This window comes from Mustela nivalis, assembly GCF_964662115.1.
Source record: "Mustela nivalis genome assembly, chromosome: 6".
NCBI lineage: Eukaryota > Metazoa > Chordata > Mammalia > Carnivora > Mustelidae > Mustela > Mustela nivalis.
Window position 1 is genome coordinate 141,606,448 of NC_139025.1, and position 20,936 is coordinate 141,627,383.

The 20,936-nt window shown below is 34.4% G+C and overlaps 1 pseudogene across 1 annotated transcript in view; it reads right to left on the bottom strand.

Moving 5' to 3' along the window:
• Nucleotides 1-20,936, bottom strand: part of LOC309867659 (myocyte-specific enhancer factor 2A-like) — a 682,021-nt pseudogene that overhangs the window by 59,690 nt on the left and 601,395 nt on the right. The window contains exon 2 of the transcript in view: nt 4,589-4,792. The product of the transcript in view is annotated as a myocyte-specific enhancer factor 2A-like (transcript). The remainder of the gene's footprint in view (nt 1-4,588; nt 4,793-20,936) is intronic.

Sequence of the window (20,936 nt, forward strand, 5' to 3'; positions counted from 1 at the left end):
CTAGCTTCTCTAATACTCTAAGACAAATCCAATGTTCTTATCAAATTGCATACTACAGTTCATAAGCTTTTAAATCTTAATTTATTGAAAAGAGAAAGATGGGGGATTATAACATTGCCTTTGTACATTTCAACTAAATTACCAAACAAAAAGCCACATATTTTTGTTATCAATGCTTAATAACATGGAGAGGTACAATGCATATTTCTGATGACATTCTTTACAGAATGTCTCCTAATGAAATAGAGTAAATATAGTAAAACTCATTTTTTAAAGGAATAAGCTCCTAAAAAGCAGTGTATAAGCATTTTCAAATAAGATCCCATTAACACTGCCGCAATACTCTCCATTATAAAGAAATCCAGTTATGAAGTCTCTTATAAAGTTTATCTTAATGACACTATCTAATTGACTAATGTGCAAGTTTCCATTTTCATTTATTTAAGCTTTCTGAATGTAGGGGGTATTTACATCCTACAAGACATTACAGACTTTAAAATATCTAAATGCAATTTAAAATATGTAAATGCTGTTAATTTTTTTAAAAGCCATAGAGAAATTATTTTTTATCAATTATAATTGTTAAAATTTTAAGAAACTAGTTTCAAAATAAAAGTAATGTGAAACAAGGGACAGCAAAGATAGAACACCATTCTGTATATGGGTTTCTTAAATTTGAGGTTAAAATCAAAAGATAGATAAAATGTGAGAACCATATCTTTCTTTTTATCTGTTTATCATCATAATATTTAAATACCAACTACTTTTAATATATTTTTTTCACTGTGTTCCCAAAAAACATACTAGATCTAGTTCCATAGGCCTAATACACATACAACCTTGCAGGTATAGCTTTTTAGCAATATGGGAGAAAGTAAAATTCTACTGATCTTAAAGAGTAACTTGATGAGGGAGCAGGAGGCTGGCTGAGGACAAAGCAAAAGCTGGCGCCTTGCACCCCCTCTTCACCAGCTCCCCTCCATATGTGTAGCATTCCTCAGGCACCCCTGACTGCCCAAAACGATAAATAGTTAACTTGCAGAGATCACAGTCCTGCAATGCAGGAGTCTCCCTTGGTTTGCAAATGTCCTTGAGATTTACAACAAAGAAGTTACCTTATCAATTGCCCAATTTCCAAAGACACAGAACACAGTTCCTCAATCCCTAAGGTCACCCTCCCCTCCATAAAAAACCGAAGGAGGCAGAGGTAGAAGGAAAAGTAAATAAAGTTAAATTTCTTCTAGACCTAAATCTCATTAACAGGGATGCTTGATAGCAGGAATGTAACATTCCACCAGGAGACTCCCAATTGTCTTTACTTGATAGCAACTAAGCCTTCAATATCCTGATAGTATTCTTTGCCCCAATAGCCCTTCTGAACACCCCTTTGTCCTCACCAACCCAACTCCTGTGTATATAACCAGCCACTCCTCACAACCCGGGGCAGCAGCTCTTCCTGCCCACGGGTCCTGTCCCCGTGCTTTAATAAACCACCATTTTGCACCAAAGATGTCTTAAGAATTCTTTCCTTAGTCGTCAGCTCCGAACCTCACCCCACCGAACCTGACTTAGGTTCTGGAACTTCATCAACTTACATGCAATAGGAAATAAATGAATTCATGTTAGAGGCCTTATGAAGGTTGTTCTCAAAGTTTTCAGTTAGTCTCACTGACAACCATATTGCATTAGAAAACACTCTAAAGTGAGTCACTTATGCTTCCATTTACTGTAGCTGATGAACTCAGTCACAGGAGATGGCTTTTCAGTCACCCAGAACATTACACCAATTTGTTAGACGTTCACAGATAAAAAATCTTCAGTTGGTACAAGTGTATCTCACTGGTTTACAAAACTATGTGTAGAAAGAATAGTCTTGGTGCCTGAGTCAGAAATCACTAAATAACATCACTCTGCAGACTCCATGGCACACAGGAACCCCTTGAATATTTCTGTTAAATGGACAAAAATGTGCTTCCAATGACTACAACTGTTTGAAAGGAAACTATATGAAACACTATATGAAAAAAATACTTACAATGGTATTCTAAAAGTATCTTTAAATGAGATATTTGTAAAGCACTTGGAAATGCCTGGCCCATAGGAAGTTCTATTTGTATCTGTCATTACTCTTATCCTATAATCTTAGTTTGGTTCACAATAATCTTCATAGCTCCCTTAGTATAAGCCATCACCACCACTGATAAAAGGAACTCAGACACATGCACACCACTAGTGAGGCTGCAGTTCCATTACCTTTATATGTGGAAGAAAGAGTATCTAGGATAACCACCATCATTTTATAATGAAGGTTAATTCAGTCAGCTTCACATACAAAGTAAATTCAGCCTTATAATTTATCCTACCAACAAATTTATCCCTTATAAGCCAATATGTCTTCTACCCACTGTATTTATATAATTCAGAACTCCACATAATATTCATGTTCACTTGTATCTAAGAAATTCACTTAAAAAGAAAACATTCAACTCCCAATTGATAATTGACCTGCGAAGTTTCCCTTCACACTAAAGTAAACTGTAATATAGGAGACTGCTAAAACATGTTTGGGATTTACTCTCTTACACTTTGATTGCTGACCACAACAGAGATGAAGACTGAGGTAGTTTGAAAATTCTGTGAGAATTAAATCAGACTATATTCTTCATATTCTCTAAGGAAGTAAACTTTAGGCTGTGCGAAGTACCCTCAACTTCCAGGGGCCAAGAACAACTACTGCTGCAATGAAAGAGCAGAGTAGTTAGGGTTAAGGAGGTGGTTGCCTTCTACAATGAAACTAGCTTGAATTATCTATTTGTTGGCATTATTAAAGTCAACTCTATTTCTTTGACTTAGGCAGTGGAGCGTTTGATAAGATACAAAGATTTTTAAAATAAGATGTCATTTTAAATTAAACGCACCAGGGATATTCTCCATTTCAAGGGAATCCAGTTATGAAGTCTCTGATAAAAGATTACCTGAATAATGATCTCATAATTTACAAAATCATAATTCAAAGTGAATTATGGTTTAATAGGGAAAGGGTCTAATTTATACCGCACATAAGTGATTAAGATATACCTTAAATGCTAATATAAAGTAACTTAAAATTGATACAATCACAACTGCATTAAGGGGTTTGGCTACGTAACCATGTTGTTTAACTGAAGTGAACCACAAAAGCAAAATCGAACAATTCATACACATTTCAGGGGATGTTCATAGCAAAGAGCCATTTAAATAAAACTGTGGGGAACAAGCAACAGAGATGAGTTGTAGCTGTAATAGAAGATGCTTTTACTTCTCACTGCAAACAACTGATTAACTGCTAAAAAGTAACAGAGGTTTTTTTTAACTATAAGTAGCAGATTTTTTTTCCCCCGCAGTAACAAACTAAATCAATTACTGTCCAAAAATGAATGGTTGCAGCAGAGTGATAGGGTATAGAGGAAATTTAAAATGCATTTCATCAGTGGAGGCAGGTAAATTAGCTTCCTGTACACTACAATAGTTAAAGAATCTTTATCTTAATTTTAATTACTCATATAAAATCTACATTAGGATTTCATTTCTTCCTTTGTGGTTAATTCCGCATCGTTTCACATGGTTTTAGTATTTTCACAAGGAAATCCCTAATTTACTGAAATAGTCTTCTAATATAAAAACTAAGCCAAAGTATGTAACTTTTGAAGTAGTAGGGGAAAAAATTTCCTTTTTGAATAAAAATGAAACAGAATCTCTAAATGTAAACAAAAAAGACAAAAGTATTAAGCTAATTTAAAATGTCATTAGAAATATAAATGGAAAATTATCTTTTATAAAAATATTTTACAGCAGAAAAGAATTATAGGGGAAGGCATACAGATTCTCCTTTTTGAAGGTTTTGCTTTAAAACCTATTTCTGAGTAAGATGGAAATAATTCCAAAAAATTCCTTTTATTTTCACTTTAATTAGGTTGGCAGAATTATTAGAAATACTGAAGGACAACAGATAAGGAGGGGAAAAAAAAGTGAAGAATCTCTCCCCACCCCACAACTAAAATAATATTCACAAAATAGAAGTATTATTTTTGTCATTTTCTTCCATTTCATTAGTGTTTAAAATTGTGGGTAGTCACTGATGCAACGAAATGATTAAAGCATATTAACAGTGTAACTTCATACTATCCCAAGTGATATAGATTCTTATAATATTAACTTTAAAATGCATACAAAATAATCATAGATAAAATGCTGTATTATACTGCTCTACACAGTACAATAGCCTAATTTTGTCTCAATAAACAGGATATGTATATAGCCTAAGTGGGTCATGACAGAGCAATAATCAGATCCTTGTAACAAATGATTTGGATAAAAAATATATATACATTATTATACAATAATCAGATCATCCCAGGAAATGATTTGGAGAAAAAAATAAATTATATATATATATAATAAAATATATGTTTTTAAATATTTTTATGTATTTTATATATATATACAACAGATTTGAAATGTGGATGTGAAGCAATCTGACAGTTAAAAGTTACTAAAGGAAAGAAATAATCATGTCTGCAATTCAGGCATTACTAGATATATGTGTTACCTCAACAATATCCGAGTTGGTTCTGCTTTCATGAGGTTCATTATACTCTGTATACTTGAGAAGAACTTTGTCCATGTCCGTGCTGGCATACTGAAACAGTTTGTTAGAGCTGTTGAAAATGATGAATGCTATTTCACAGTCACAGAGCACACTAAGTTCATAGGCTTTCTTCATTAATCCAAACTTCCTCTTTGTAAAAGTAACCTAGACGATCAAAGAAAAAAAAGGTATATTTTTAGTAAAAGCATTAGCAGTACTTGAATACAGGCTATCTAAAGATGAGGCCTCTTTTAATCCTGAGTCAGATTCCACAGCTGAAAAAGGTTGGTAGCCTCACGTTCCACATGAGCCTCTTACTCCCCCATCTGCCGCAAGACTAGTGTTCCACGTTTAACTTCTAATTCCTCAGAAAGCACTCTCCTGAAGAAGTTTTCCTTTATCCCTGGCTGCCAGTCTGCTGCAGAACGCAAAAAACAAGAGGACACAGTTGACCACTGGGCCCTTATCATCCAGTGTAAAATTCACAGTCTAGGGTCAACAAATTCCCCAGTGTCCTCAAATTTTTCTTTGAATATTCTTCCAGTTTCCAACTGAAACCTGTCACCTGAAGTCCTCTCAAACAGAGACCAATATTTGTTGGTCTATTTTAAATATTACATCTACTATGCTCAAGAGCGGGAAAGATAAGTAAGTCCTTTTTGCTCCGTATTCTATCTTACAAGTTATTTTTCCTTCCTTCCCCTTCAAAAGCCCCAGGTATTTTAAAGCTCACACCATGAAACTTAAACCACTCAATAACTGTCCTCTTGAAGGGCACCATGTGACCCCCTCATGTACTGATATCTTTCACCTGGTACTTCCCTTTCCAGCCCTACTTGTATAACTGGTGATTTCAATATCCCAGTTTAAAAAAAAAAAATCGTTGCAAAAACATCCCCAACCTCCAAATGATCCACATCCACTCTATGTTAAACACCCACTCCTACTGTCACACCTTTAACTCTGCCACCACCAATAATCACATTGATGAGGGAGCATGAGGCTGGCTGAAGACAAAGCAAAAGCTGGTGCCTTGCACCCCCCTCTCCATCTGCTCCCGCTCAGTATATGTGTAGCATCCCTCAGGCAGCCCTGACTGCATGAACAATAAGCAAATGGTTAATTTGCAGAGCTCACAATCCTGCTAGACAGGAGTCTCCCTTGGCTTCCAAATGTCCTAAATCTCACTAACAAAGATGATTGAGAGCAGGATTGTGACACCCCACCAAAAAGTCTCCCAACTATCTTAATGTTAATGGCTGGTCTAAAGACAACATTGATCAAGTCGCCAGGGCAAGGCCTCAGGTAGGCCTGGGACATCCTGGCACCTTATAGGCCCTCCTTAGCATATGAAAACTCCATTGAAACCTTCCTCCCCATCACCTTCCCCCAACCGCAGGCTATATAACCTGCCATCCCCACAACCCAGGGCAGCAGCTCTTCCTGCCCACAGGTCCTGTCCCTGTGCTTTAATAAACCACCATTCTGCACCAAAGATGTCTCAAGAATTCTTTCTTGGTCATCGGCACCAGACCTCAGCCCACCGAACCTCATCTAGGTTCTAGAACTTCATCAACATCACCTCCAAAATCTCAATTTCTTGTATTCCACTTTGCCTCCTATCTAGCTCTCCTGCTTTGTATCCTCTCTCCAGAAATTCTTTAACCTGCATCCAGTCCTGCAGTCCACTTACCTCACCCCTTTGTTACAGTCTATTCTCAGGTCCTTTCTTCCCTCACTGACATGCATGTGCCCTTCAAATGACTATGCTCATATCCTTTGGATAACCCAAGTGATATTTTTAAAACATACATCCCATTATTTAAGTAGAAGTTTAGAGCTTTTTTTCTGCACTGGAAGTAATATCCAAACTCATTAAGTAAACAAAATAAATTATCTGGCTTCAAACTATCTCTCTGAAGTTATTTCCCATCACTCTCCTTTACATCCAGTAAGCCTCATTCATGTGTCTGTGTGTGTGCTTATGTGCATGTGTGTGTGTCTTCCTTAACCACCAGCTACTTTCCTCCCTGGGAACTTTTCTATTTTCCCTCCTTGTGGAACACTCTTAACACTACATGTGCCTAATGGTTCCTTTCCTCACCTTGTGAAAGTAAATCTATTATTAATTAATCTTAAAAAAATCCTTACAATATAAATACACAAATATATATTTTATATAAGTGCATATATATATGGAAATAGTGTTTTATACTTGCCTCCCTACTTTCCCCTGAGCCAAAATAAACCCCTTAACCAGTGTTTTTCACTTAGTACTTTTCATTCCACATTTTTATGCAAGATCATATAACCATATTCATATATACATGTATACATAATAAGGGATTTTGTCAGCATTTGATAAAACAGGGACTCTATCAATACTCTTTATTTTATTTTAGTCATTCAACCACACCTTGTGGATATGCCTCTATGTCAAATGGTATACTAATGGACTCTTTCATAATTTTTTCATATAAATGTTACAACTGTTTTGTTAGTATGATAGATGTAAAATAAAAATCTCATTTCTTTAAGATGCATTTCCTAACTAGTAATTGTTAGATATATTTTTCTTATATTTGTTGTCATTTTGGATTTGCTTTCTCTATATTGCCCATCTTTTGGCCATTTCATACTTTGTGATTTTTTTTTTTTTTTACTTATCTAAGTAAAAGCTCCTTAGCTATATTAACTATGTTTTACAAATACTTTCCCAAATTTCCCACTAATATATCAACTTTGTTTACATAATATTTGTCATTAGAGAGTTTTAAGCTTTCATTAATGATTGTGACACTGTTTCTTAGAATCCTGGCCTTGTATCATACCACTTTAAGAATATAATGAATATAAGAATACCCTTATTAAAACACTGAACTTGAAATCAGTTATGTTTTGAGATGCACCTAGATGTACCTGCTGTACTAAAATTCTGAGTTTAGCAAAGGTTTAGTCAGAAATGTTTTCCCATACTTCTAATACTGAAGAAGAGAAAGAAAATGACAATCAACAAAGTATTTATTCCAAGAATAATTCTTACTCTAAATTAAGGCTTGCAAATTAAGTGAGCTATGAAAAAGCATGAAAATTGAGACAAGTAATGCGGCTTCACAATATCCATTAAGCATGATTAGAGAAAATTTGTTAAAATAAAAACTATAGGGGTGCCTGTGTGTCTCAATCTGCCTTTGGCTTAGGTCTTGATCCCAGGATCCTGGGATCAAGCCCCACATCAGGCTCCCTGCTCAGCCAGGAGTCTGCTTCAACCTTTGCCTCTCCCCCTGCTCGTGTTCTATCTCTTTCTCTCAAATAAAGAAAATCTTAAAACAAAACAAAAGAAAAAAACTATAGTTCACTATCAGTAAAATAACAACAACAAACTATAGTTCACTATCAGTAAAAAGAGTATGCCAGTCCCTATTATCCTTTCCAAAAATACTTATTCAAAAATATTTCTTCTAAGTTAGCAATAAGAAGTTCAAGGTGAAAGAAGGAGTTAGTAGAGGAAGGGACTCGATTTATAACAATGTCCTCTCTATTCCTCCAACTTACTATGAAAGACCCTTTCCCCAAAGTGTCAATGAATTAACTGCTCTTTTGCCTTTCTGTAACCGCTTGGCTCCCCCAACACAATGATAGCTGGTAGTTTCATAATAACTGTTTCTTAGCAAGATATGGCATTCCCTGCAAATAGCCTTCTCATAAAATATGGCCTGATACCTGACCACATAGGCAGGGGGCCGCATAGTCACATAGACAGGATATCTTTCTGCTGAGTAATAAGGTCTAACTTCCCCTCTTTGTTTCCCCTTCCAACGTTTTTCTTCCCGCGCGGGGGTCTTTTAAAGCCAATCCACTAACACCAAGTATGCCCTTTTTCAAATGTTCAAATTGTCAGCCAATCGGCCCCGTCCCATCTGGGACTTGTATGTACCTGTCTATAAAAATCCTGCACCACCCCAGCCTGGTGTGCTCAGCTAGCAGGAGCTGCTGACCACAGGCAGGCGCCCGCGCTACAATAAAGAACCTCTTGCTGTTTGCATCCTGTGGCAGTGTTGAATTCTTGGGTAAGGGGATCCGTGGGTCTTTCAACTACAGGTCTAAAAGAGCTTTCCCCAGTAATTAGAAAAATGTGTACAAGAACACACTTATATTTCAAGGATGACCCCAAAGACATAACTTTGAAAACTAGAAATATTAATATTTCGCTTTCAACTTTCATAAATAAAGTCTTTTTTCATTTTATCTATAGCATTTAGTCTAAAACACTGGTTTACTGCTAGCAGCTTATATGAAATTAGTAACATAAAATTAACTTTATATTCCACAATTTTCATTTATCTTCAACCAAACTCCCCAACTGTTAACATTTTACCATGACTGCCTTCCCTAAATAAAAGACACACACACACACACACACACACACACACACACACACACACTTTTTTTCCTGACTCCTTTGGACAAACTAAAGTAGAGGTTATACGGTCCCTTTGCCCCTAAATATTTTCTTAAAAACAAAGAAAAACACAATTATCAAAATCAGAAAACAAGGATATAGCACTATAATCTACAAACCTTATTCAAATTTCTCAATTATTCCTAATTTCCTTTTTCCCCCTGCTAGTGCAGGATCCAATCCAGAATTAGCTGTTGCTTTCTGAAAACTGCAACCTCTTTAATCTGAAATATTTCCTCAGTCTTTGTCTTTCAGGACCTTTGTACTTGTGCAGAATACAGGCTATATTTATATTGTCATATATCTCTCAATTTGACTTTGTCTAATGTTTCTTTCTGATTACCTTTAGACTATATTTTTGGCAGGAACAACTTAGAAGTGATGTTCTGTCCACAATCTCTCTCATGAAAATCCACATGACATCTATTTGTCCCAACTGGTAATGTTAACTTGGTTAAGATAGAGTCTGTCAAGATTTTTCCCTTATAAAGTTACTATTTTCCCCCTTGTAATTAGTAAGTATTTGATAAAATTTCTATGTAAATATCCTATTTATCAAAGTTTAACTGATCCATTAATCCATTCACGATTCTTGCCTAAAAATTACTATGGTGGTTGTCAAATAGGGATTTTCTAATTTCATAATACATTATATCTACATTTACTACTAATTGCATTTTATAAGACAGTTTGCTTTTCCTCCATGTATGCATTTACGCATTAATGTCCATTATTCAATGCATTATAATCATTACCTTTTTTCTTTTGATGTTTAAATTGTTTTTGACTTTACCAATGAGAGATCCACTATGCTATCTTCTGTGTCCATCTGACATGTTCCCAATATTCTCTGAACTTGCAGGCACAGTGAGATGCTCCAAGGAATTATATGTAAGCTGGACCTTTCTAATCTACCTCCCTTTTCAAACACCTTCTCCCTAACCCCCTGAACAATCTTATCTCATTTTCATTCACTTAGTTATCTCCTGCTTTCCTTCAGTAATCTTTTTAAGATTTCACTTGAATCTAGTCTTCTGTGGTCACTGTGTAATTTAATCTTTGTTTTGATATAATGCTATCTTTTTATTTTTCTTTATGCAATTTAATCACTTTGTTTCATCTATACCTTTGGAAAAAATTGAAATCTATTCTTAGTATTTCCAAATTCTGAATAATGATTTTTTTCATCTGTCACATTTCTAAACACTTATTTATGGAGAATGGTTTCAGCTTGGAGTTATCATTTTACAGGTTTTTTTCCACTTTTCCATTGTTTGGGGACAACAACTTCATCACCTGAACAGCTATAAATCATCTGTTTTCTTCTTTATAGTAGATTGTATATGTGAAAATTACTGGCCTCAATGAATTGCAATGGAAAGTACTGGCAGTGGGAGGATGGATTATTCAGTATGGTCTCTTTAATGGAAGCTTTTTTTTAAGGGAGCAGCAGGAGGGAGAGGAGTTCTGATATCATTCAATATCTTTTTTTGTACTTTTTTTTTTAATTTATCTTGAAGGATTTCATTATCTCTTCCCTTCTTTTCCATTCAAAAAACATTTTCCAAATGATTACCTCTGTCTTCCTTTATAAAAGCCCCCAAACAGTTACCCTCCCAAGACCACTTCCTTAAATATCACATAAATTTTAAGTCCTTTACCGCTGGTCTGTTTGACCTACAAGTAGTATTTTTCAGAATTTTTGTACTTATTAGAATAGACTTCCTTTTTTTAGTAATGATTTCAAATCAACTTTAGATATTCACAAAGTCTCTTCTCCCTTTCACACTGTTTTTCCTTAAGTATGCTTGCTCATGTGAAAGACCTGCAGAAGTTAAAGAAAAAATAGCACACTGTAAGTTGGTAATATTTCCCTAAAGCTAAAACAAATTTGGACATCATTTGCTTTCTAGTTGCACCAAAGTTGTAGGTTTCATACAATTGTATTTGTTCTTCATGCTTTTCTGTGTGGATTATTTTTGGAAATTATGTTGAGTGAATCAGGATTTATGCAGCCCTCATTACCTTGATTACTAAGAATTCCCCCCATCCTTTCTTGTCCTCTCTCACTTTTGGTCTCTCTTTTGCACTTAAGAGTACCTTTTAATATTTCTTGCAGGGCTGGTTTAGGGGGGTCATGAATCTTCACTTTTGTCTGGGAAACTCTTCCCACTTAAAGGTAAAATGGTATCTTGAATGATAATCTTTTTCTTTTAAAATTTTATTTATTTGACAGACAGAGATCACAAGGAGGCAGAGAGGCAGACAGAGCAAGAGAGGAGGAAGCAGGCTCCCTGCTGAGCAGAGAGCCCAATGCGAGACTCGATCCCAGGACCCTGAGATCATGACCAGAGCCGAAGGCAGAGGCTTAACCCCCTGAGCCACCCAGGTGCCCTTGAATGATAGTCTTGATGGATAGAGTATTCTTGGCTGTAGATTCTTCCCCTTCAGTATTCTGAATACATCATGAAATGGGTTTATAAATTCCATCAAACACATTAGATATTTTATTCTAACTATTGTCAAATTTTAATAATCCTTAAAGTATCACTATTTCAGTGATATGTAGCCAAAATAAACACAAATTTTAAATTATTTTACTCCTGTACTACCATCACTATAAAGAAAAAAAAAATAGGACTAAAAGCCTAACCTAAAAAACACTCATTACCTTTATAAATTGAGACAAATTTGTTTTACCCTAAATAGTTTTCTGGATTTTGTTATCAAATCTGGGACTCATATAATTCTCTGAATTTAACAAGGGTGGCACACCATATCTCAAAGACCATCTATATTTAAGATCCCAAGTGCCTGCAAAGATTCTTACATGCAATGTATTTCAGTCTATCTTTACTGTTGAATTTTTTTTTTTAAATTCAACAGTCCTAAATATTACTCCGTGTTCATCAGTATAAGTATACTCTCAATCCCCTTCATCTATTTCCTACCCACCTCACCTGCCTCCTGGCATCCACCAGTTTGTTCTCTATATTTGTCTATTTTGTCTCTTATTCATTTGTTTTGTTTTTCAAATTCCACATATGAGTGAAATCATATAGTATTTATGTTTCTGTCTGCCTTATTTCACTTAGCATTTTTCCCTTTAGGTCCATCTACATTCTTTTTTATTGCTGAATAATATTCCACTGCATGTATGTATGTGTGTATATATATACTATATATAATTTTTTTAATATCTTCTTTATCTTTATCTCAATATCTTCTTTATCTTTACCTTCTTTATCCACTCTTCAGTCAATGGACACTTGATTTGCTTCCTTATCTTGGCTACTATAAATAATGCTGCAATAAACATAGGGATATATAAATTTTTTTTTGTGAATTAGTGGTTTTGTTTTCCTTGGGCAAATTATCCAGCAGTGTGATTCCTGGATCATAAAGTAGTTCATTTTTAATTTTTTGAGAAGTTTCCACACTATTTTCCATAGTGGCTGCACCAATCTGCATTCCCACCAACAGTGCACAAGGGTTCCTTTTTCTTCACATCCTCACTAACACTTGTTATTTCTTGTCTCTTTGATTCTAGCCATTCTGACAGATTATTAAGGTGATCTCTCATTGTGGTTTTGATTTGCATTATCCTGATAATTAGCGATGTTGTTCATGTGTCTGCTGGCCATCTGGAGGTCTTCTTTGGAAAAATGTCTATTCAGGTCCTTTGCCTCATGTTCTAATCAGATTGTTTGTTTTTTTATAGTATTGATCTAAGTCCTTTATATATTTTGGATATGAACCCCCGTTGGATATATCATTTACAAATATATTCATTTGTAAGTATATGAATATTTATTTAAATATTTATTTGTAAATAGATGGGAGAAGTCCCATTCAGTGGGTTGCCTTGTTTTGTTCATAATTTCCTTTGCTATGCAAAAGCTTTTTATTCTGATACAGTCCCAATCGTTTATTTTTACTTTTGTTTCCCTTCCCTTAGGAGACATCTAGAAAACTGTTTCTACAATTGATTTCAAAGAAATTAGTGCCTGTGTTTTCTTTTAGGAATTTTATGGTTTTGAGTCTCACATTTAGATCTTTAATCCATTTAAATTTTGTGTATGTTTTCAGACAGTGGCCCAGCTTTATTCTTTTGCATGTAGCTGTCCAGTTTTCCCAGCACCATCTGTTGAAGAGACTGTCTTCTCCCCATCTTCGATTCTTGCCTCTCTTATTGCACATTGACCATATAAGCATGGGTTTCTTTCTGGACTCTCTATTTTGTTCCATTATCTATACATCTATTTTAGTGCCAATAGCACAGTTTTTTATTACTACAGCTTTGCAGTATATCTTGAAATCTGGAACTGGGATATCTCCAGCTTTGCTGTTTTTTCTCAAGACTGCTTTGGCTATTTGGAGAATTTTGTGGCTCCATACAAATTACAAGATTATTTGTTCTGGTCTGTGAAAAATGTTGGTATTTTGAAAAGGATTGCATTAAATCTCTAGATTACTTTTGGTAGTATGGACATTTGAAAAATTTTTGTTCTTCCAATCCATAAACAAGAAGTATCTTTACATTTGTTTGGGTAACTTTTAAATTTCTTTCATCAGTGTTTTATGGTTTTCAAAGTAGAAGTCTTTCCCTTCCTTGGTTGAATTTATTCCTAAGTATTTTATTATTTTTGGTGTAATTTAAAGTGTGACTGTATTCTTTATCTTTCTACTACTTCATTATTGTGTATACAAATATAACAGGTTTCTGTATATTAATCTTGTATCCTAAAACTGACTGAATTTATCAGTTCTTGGAGTTTCTTTAGTGGAGTCTTTAGGGTTTTTTACATACAGTACACCATGCCATCTGCAGAGAGTGACAGCTTTACCTCTTTCTTACCAATTTAGATGTCTTTTTGAATAAAAGTAGTGAGAATGGACATTCCTGTCTTATTCCTGGTCTTAGAGGAAAAACTTTGGTTTTCACCATTGAGTAAGAGGTTAGGTATGAGTTTTTCATATACTGCTTTTATTATGTTGAGGTATGATCCCTCTAGACCTAGTTCGTTCAATGTTTGTATCATGAATGGATGTTGTACTTTGCCAAATGCTTTTTCTGCATCTATTGAGATAATCAGATGGTTTCCACCATTCTCTTATTAATGTGGTATGTCACAGTAATTGATTTGTGAATAATGACCCATACAAACCCTTCTTGCATCCCTGAAATAAATCTCACTTCATCATGGTAAATGATTTTTTAAAATGTATTGTTGGATTCAGTTTGCTAATATCTTCTTGTTGAGGAATTTTTGCATCGATGTTCATTCAGAGATATTGGCCTGTTATTTTTCTTTCTTTGTAGTGCCTTTATTTTGTTTTGGTTATCAGGGTAATGTCGACTTCATAGCATGAATTTGGAAGCCTTCTCTCCTCTTCTAGTTTTAAAAAATACTCTGAAAATGATAAGTATTAACTCTTTAAATCTTTTGTAGAATTCACCTGTGAAGCCATCTGATCCTGTGTTTTTATTTGTCGGGAGTTTCTGATTACTGATTTAATTTCATTGCTAATAATCATTCTGTTCAGTTTTTGTTTTTGTTTTTCTTCCTGTTCCAGTTTGGGTAGGTTGTATGTTTCTAGAAATTTAATTATTTCTTACGGGTTGTCCAATTTTGTTGGCATACCATTTTTCACAATATTCTCTTATAATCTTTTACATTTTTGAGGTGTCAGTTGTTATTTCTCTTCCTACATTTATGATTTCATTTATTTTTTTTTATAAACATATATTTTCATTTATTTGATTATTCTTTTTTCTTCATGAGTCTGGCTAAAGGGTTATCAATTTTGTTGCTCTCTTCAAAGAGCCAGCTATTAGTTTCATTAATCTTTCTTGGTTGTTGTTGTTGTTGCTTTTTGAAGTCTCTATTTTATTTCTTTTTGTGCTAGATTATTTCCTTCCTTCTACTGGCTTTGTTCTTTTATTTTCCCCCTACCTCTTTTAGGGGTAAGGCTAGGTTGTTTATTTGGCATTTTTCTTGTTTTATTCAGGTAGTCCTGCACTGCTACAAACTTCCCTCTCAGAACAGCTTTCACTGAATCCTAAAGATTTTGGACCATTGTGCTTTCATTTTCACTTATTTCCATGTATTTTTTCATTTCCTCTTTGATTTCCTGGTTGACCCAGCATGTTATTTACCCTCCATGTTATGTGTGTAAACAAACTGAGCAATCTGAACATCAACAACTCTTTTAGATCCCCCACTACTGAGGTCGCAGAGCAATTTCTGCTCTCCAAATTGGACACAGATGGGCAGATACAGAAAATCATAAAATACCAGAGCCACAGCAGAAACTATCACAAAAAGAAATACCAAGGTAAAAAAAACCTAAACTGTAATTGAGGAATTCCTGAAGTCTCAGAGAAGACAAATATAAAAGTTAAAAACTCCTGGGGGGGGAGGGTTTGGGCTTTGGGGTGCATGTATACACTTTTGTGAGTTTTATGCCTCTCACGTTCTCACAGTAAAGATCAGTGAAAAATCCCTCTGTGCTTCTAAGCAGGGAATATGGGAAAAGTGATCATTTTGAAATATACCAGAACATTCTGTTCTTTACAAGGACTGCCTTCAAGACAAACTATTCTATGACAGCAGAGCCCAAGTAACCTAGGGAAAAGGAAATATCCAGCTCCAGCTCCCTCAAGCCTTTAACATGAGCAAAGGGAAATATTCACCTTTAAACCCCTCTATCCATTCTGTCCCACCTAAAGATGGGGGGCAGGGATTGAGAAACAGGTATAAAGTTTACAGGCCACAGGCACAGCTTCACTAAAAGACTGAGAACTAATCAGAAGACTACAGAACACTTCCCCTCTCCCCATACCATACCACCACATTAGTAAAGGTCTTTTTATTGCAGTTCCTTTTCCCAGTACATCATGCCTGGTTCAAAAAAAATTTACAAGGCAAACTTCATGGCAAAAAAACACAGTTTGAAGAGAAAAGGGAAGCATCAAAACTACTCATATTTAACAAAAATGTTGATCAGACCAGCAATACATGCTAATTAACATGCTAAGGGAGTCTAATGGAGGAAAAGCAGACAATATATGTGAGCAACATAACTAAAAAGACAGAACTTCTAAAAAACTTTTTTTTTTGTTTTTAATGCTCATGATAAAAAATACTCTAAGAGAAATGAAGAAAGTCTTTGATGGGATCATTAGCAGGCTGCAAACTGATAAGGACCTCTAAGCTAAGGTATATGTCAACAGAAACTTCCAAAATTGAAAATCAAAAAGACCAAAGACTGAAAAAAATAGAATGAAATATCCAAGAACTGTGGGACAACTAAAAAAAGTATAACATATGCATAACATGAATACCAGAAGGGGAAGAAAATGAAAGTAAGAAACATTTGAAGCAATAACATCTGAGAATTTTCCCCAAATTAATGTCAGACAGCAAACCACAGATCAAGGAAGAAATGCAACAACCCAGCCCCACCCCCTGCAAAAAACAAAAAACTACATCTAAGTATAGTCGATATAAAGTATAGAAAATAAAAAATCTTGAAAGAAGCCGGGAGAGTGGGGGAAACACCGTACCTACAGAAGTACAAATATAAGAATTATAAGCAATTTCTCCTCAGAAACAATATAAGAAATAAGACAGTGGAGTGATATATACAGTATTAAGGGGGGAAAATCCACCAATCCAAAATTCTGTATCTTGAGAAATTACACTTTAAAAGAAACAAAGACCCTCTCAGACAAACAAAATTGAGGGAATTCATGGTCTATAGATATGCCTTGCAAGAAATGTCAAAAGAAATTATTCAAAAAGAAGGTAACTCCTACAGAACAAAAACTCATGTAGTTAAAGAATATCAAAAAAGTAATAAGGGAAGATAAAAGCTTTTCTTTTTTTCTTAATTGACATAACAGATAACAGTCTATTCAAATAATAAAGCAACAAAATACTAATGGAATGAATTACAGTAATGACATGGAATGGATAGAAGGGAGGAATTGGGAATACTTGTTATTATACGGTTATTGTACTACCTGTAAATCTATAACTGTGAAGTGTTTATCTAAATGTAGATTTATACTGCAAACTCTAGGGCAAACACTAAAAAAAAATAAAATAAAAAGTGAACTATAACTGATCTGCTAAGGAAGGAGAGAAAATGGAAACATATACTCAACTAAACCCACAGAAAGCAGAAAAAGACCATAAACAAAAAGAGGAACAAATAATTAAAGCAACCATTAGAACACAAATATGGCAGTTATTAATCTAACTGTATCACCAATCACTGTAAAAGTCTATGGTCTAAATACACCAATTAAAAACCAGATTGTCCATATATCAAAACCAATACTCAATTATATTCTGTCTACAAAAAAAAAAAAAACACTTAAAGGACACATAAATGATTAAAAGTAGAGAAAGATATACTTTGCTATAACACCAATCAAAACTAACATAGCTACATTAATTTCCAGCAGAGCAATCTTCAGAGCAAGGAGAATTATCTCAAATGAAGAAGGGCATTAAAAATTGATAAAGGAGTCAATCCTTGTGAAGACATAACAGTCCTTAAAGCATATGAACCTAATAACAAAGCATCATAATATATGAGACAAAGTGTTAAAACCTCAAGGAAATACAGAGAAATTTACTATTATAGGAGGAGACTTCAACATAGGACAAATAGATATTAAAGGGATTTGATGTTACCAAAAAGAAGAAAACAGACATCTTGAGTAAATTTAGTGAAAGCTATTAAATTAGACTGCATTTTATTTACTACATTTCTATCAGAAATGTTGAATATTGGTTCCAACAGGCAGAAAAATCAGTAAGGGCATAACTGAACTCAACAGCATCATCAAGCAATTTAATATAACTGACATCAAATTCACCAAATAACAGAAGAATATACATTACTGTCAAGCTCACATGAAATATTCAATAAGACAGACCACATTCTGGGCCATAAAATACCTCAACAAAGTTGTAAGAATAGAAATCACAAAGTATAGGTTTTCAGATGACAATGAAATTAAATAAATCAGTAACAGAAAATTGGCTGGAAAATATCAAAATACTTAAACAACATACTTTTATTTTGTGTGTGTGCTTTTATTTTTTAATTTATTTTTCATTTAAATTTAAAGAGCCAACTTATAGTACATCATTAGTTGAATATAACACCCAGCAGCATACTTCTAAATAACATAGAGGTCAGAGAAGAAATCTCAAGAGAAATGAAAAACTATTTTGAACTAAATCAAAGTACTCAGGTACTGAGAGTGAAAGCAATGCTTAGAGGGAAAATAGTATTAGATGCAGAAACTAAGAAGAAGAAAGATCTAAAATCAAAAATCTAAGCTTAAGGAATTAGATTAAAATTAAATCCAAAAGAAGGAGAAGAAGCAATAAGAATTAGAACAGCAAACACTTAAGTTGAAAATAGGGAATCAAAAGGGGAAAATGTTATGACCAAATACTAATTCTCTGGGGGCGGGGAGTGATTCATAAACCTCTAGCCAGGCTAACTAAGAACAAAGACAGACATTACTAGTACTAGAAATGAAAAACTGACATTACAACTCAACTACAAATCCCACTGACTTTAAAAAGATAACAGAGGAATATGAACAACTATATGCCTGCAAATTTGATGAGCTAGATAAAATAGGCCAGTACCTTGGAAGCCACAATGTGCCAAATCTCAAACAAGGAGAAATCAATGCAAGCCTATTCAGATCATCTATTAATCAATAGTAAACAACCTTTTAAAACTGAAAGCATCAGCCCCAGATGGATTCACTGGTGAATTCTACCAAACATTTAAGGAATTATATCAACATTTTACAACCTCTTCTAGAAGACAGAAGCAGAGGGAATACTTCCTAACTTATCCTATGAGGATATAACTTATCCAATGGTACCTATAAGGGACTAAGACTACCCTAAATACCAAAACCACATAGATGAACAAGAAAATAAAACTACAGGCCAATATTTCTTATGAACATAGATGTAAAAACACTCAACATAATATCAACAGAACCCAATAAATATGTATGTACCTTCAGTAGGTGAATGGATAAACTGTGATACATCCAGACAATGGAATATTATTCAACTCTAAGAAGCCATAAATGATCACGCCATGAAATGACATGTAGGAACCTTAAATGTATTATTACTAATGGAAGAAAACAACTTGAAAAGGCTACATACTATACGATTTAATTTGGGAAAATTTAATTCGCAAAAATCCCAGGAAATTCAGAAAAGGCAAAACTAAAGAGTCAATAAAGAGGTAAGTGGTTTTCAGGGGTTAGCAGGAGGGATTATTTTTAGGGCAGTGAAACTATTCTGCATGATATTATAATGATGACTACATGTCATTATACAACTGTCAAAACCACAGTGACTGTACAACACTGAGGATGAACCCCGAAGTAAACCATGGACCTTGGGCGATGATGTTGTTCAATGTAGCTTTAACAGTTTAAAAAAATGTACTATACTCTGATGTAGGATATGGTAGTCAGGGAACTGTGCATCTGTGGGAGCACAAAGTATACGCAAACTTTCTCCTTGATATTGCTGTGAATCTAAAACTGTTCTAAAAATAGAGTCTATTTTTTTAAAATGGGTTAAAAAAAAGGGGGGGTAGCCTGGGTGGCCCAGTGGGTTGAGCCTCTGCCTTCGGCTCAGGTCATCATCTCAGGGTCCTGGGATCCAGCCCTGCATTGAGCTCTCTGCTCAGCGGGGAGCCTGCTTCCTCCTCTCTCTCTCTCTCTGCCTGCCTCTCCATCTACTTGTGATCTCTCTCTCTCTGTCAAATAAATAAATAAATAAGATCTTTTAAAAAAGTGGGTTTTAAAAAAAGTCTATAAATGTACCTTTAAATAGTCTTTAGAACTGGAAACAGTGTTAACTGCAGCATTTTCTCTCCTCACCAACAACTACGATATGCTTTTCCTTCCATGAACTTTGTCTCATTACCGACCTACATTTATAATCAATCATTACAGTAGTTATTGAAGAAGCTGAGAATCTTTAATATGATTAAGGTAATTGTTTCTACTACAAAGTTGTTCCCACAGGTATAAAATTGACTATACTATTATATTACAAATATAATCTACACATGTAAAAGAGAAGCAACAATTAAAATGCATTTCACTGTACAAATGAAAGATATTCCTTATTTTTCAATAAATTTCCTATGTAGCATGATAAAATTAAAATGTAACATGATTTAATAGTTTTCAGTAAATTTAGGCAAGATGTATGTGTTCTTCCTTTTGGTAACATCAGATGCATTTAACATCTATACCTCTTAGCACTTGATTACTTTATTCTCCTAAGTTTATAGAGATCTATCTCCTTAAGTTCTTAAGGCCTTGTTTTTTTTTATATTTCACAGTACACCAAGTATAAAGTGCCACATATTATATAACCAGAAAAATAAGCCACATTTTTGTGGACTGACTGAAAATAGGGTTAAAAGTTTTTTTTTTTTTAATTAAACTTTCACGTGACGAGAAAAGTTAATGAGCCAAAGCAATGCAGCCTGCTTATGGCACTTACTTATATGAAAGGTGTCCACACATCCAAAATACTTTTTATGAAGTATTTTTGAATACTGGCCTATAGCTGATATTTTAATTCTCAGTATGAAACACAAATTACAAGTTACGTTAAAACAAAACAAAACAAATAACAAAAAAAAAACCCTCAACATCTGAAATATTTGTTTTCGTTTTTAAAAAAATGGAATTCAGGTGGGGGGGGGACAACAACAGAGAGAATGAAAAGATAACAATTACAGTTTAAGGTAAAAAACATTCTGCCC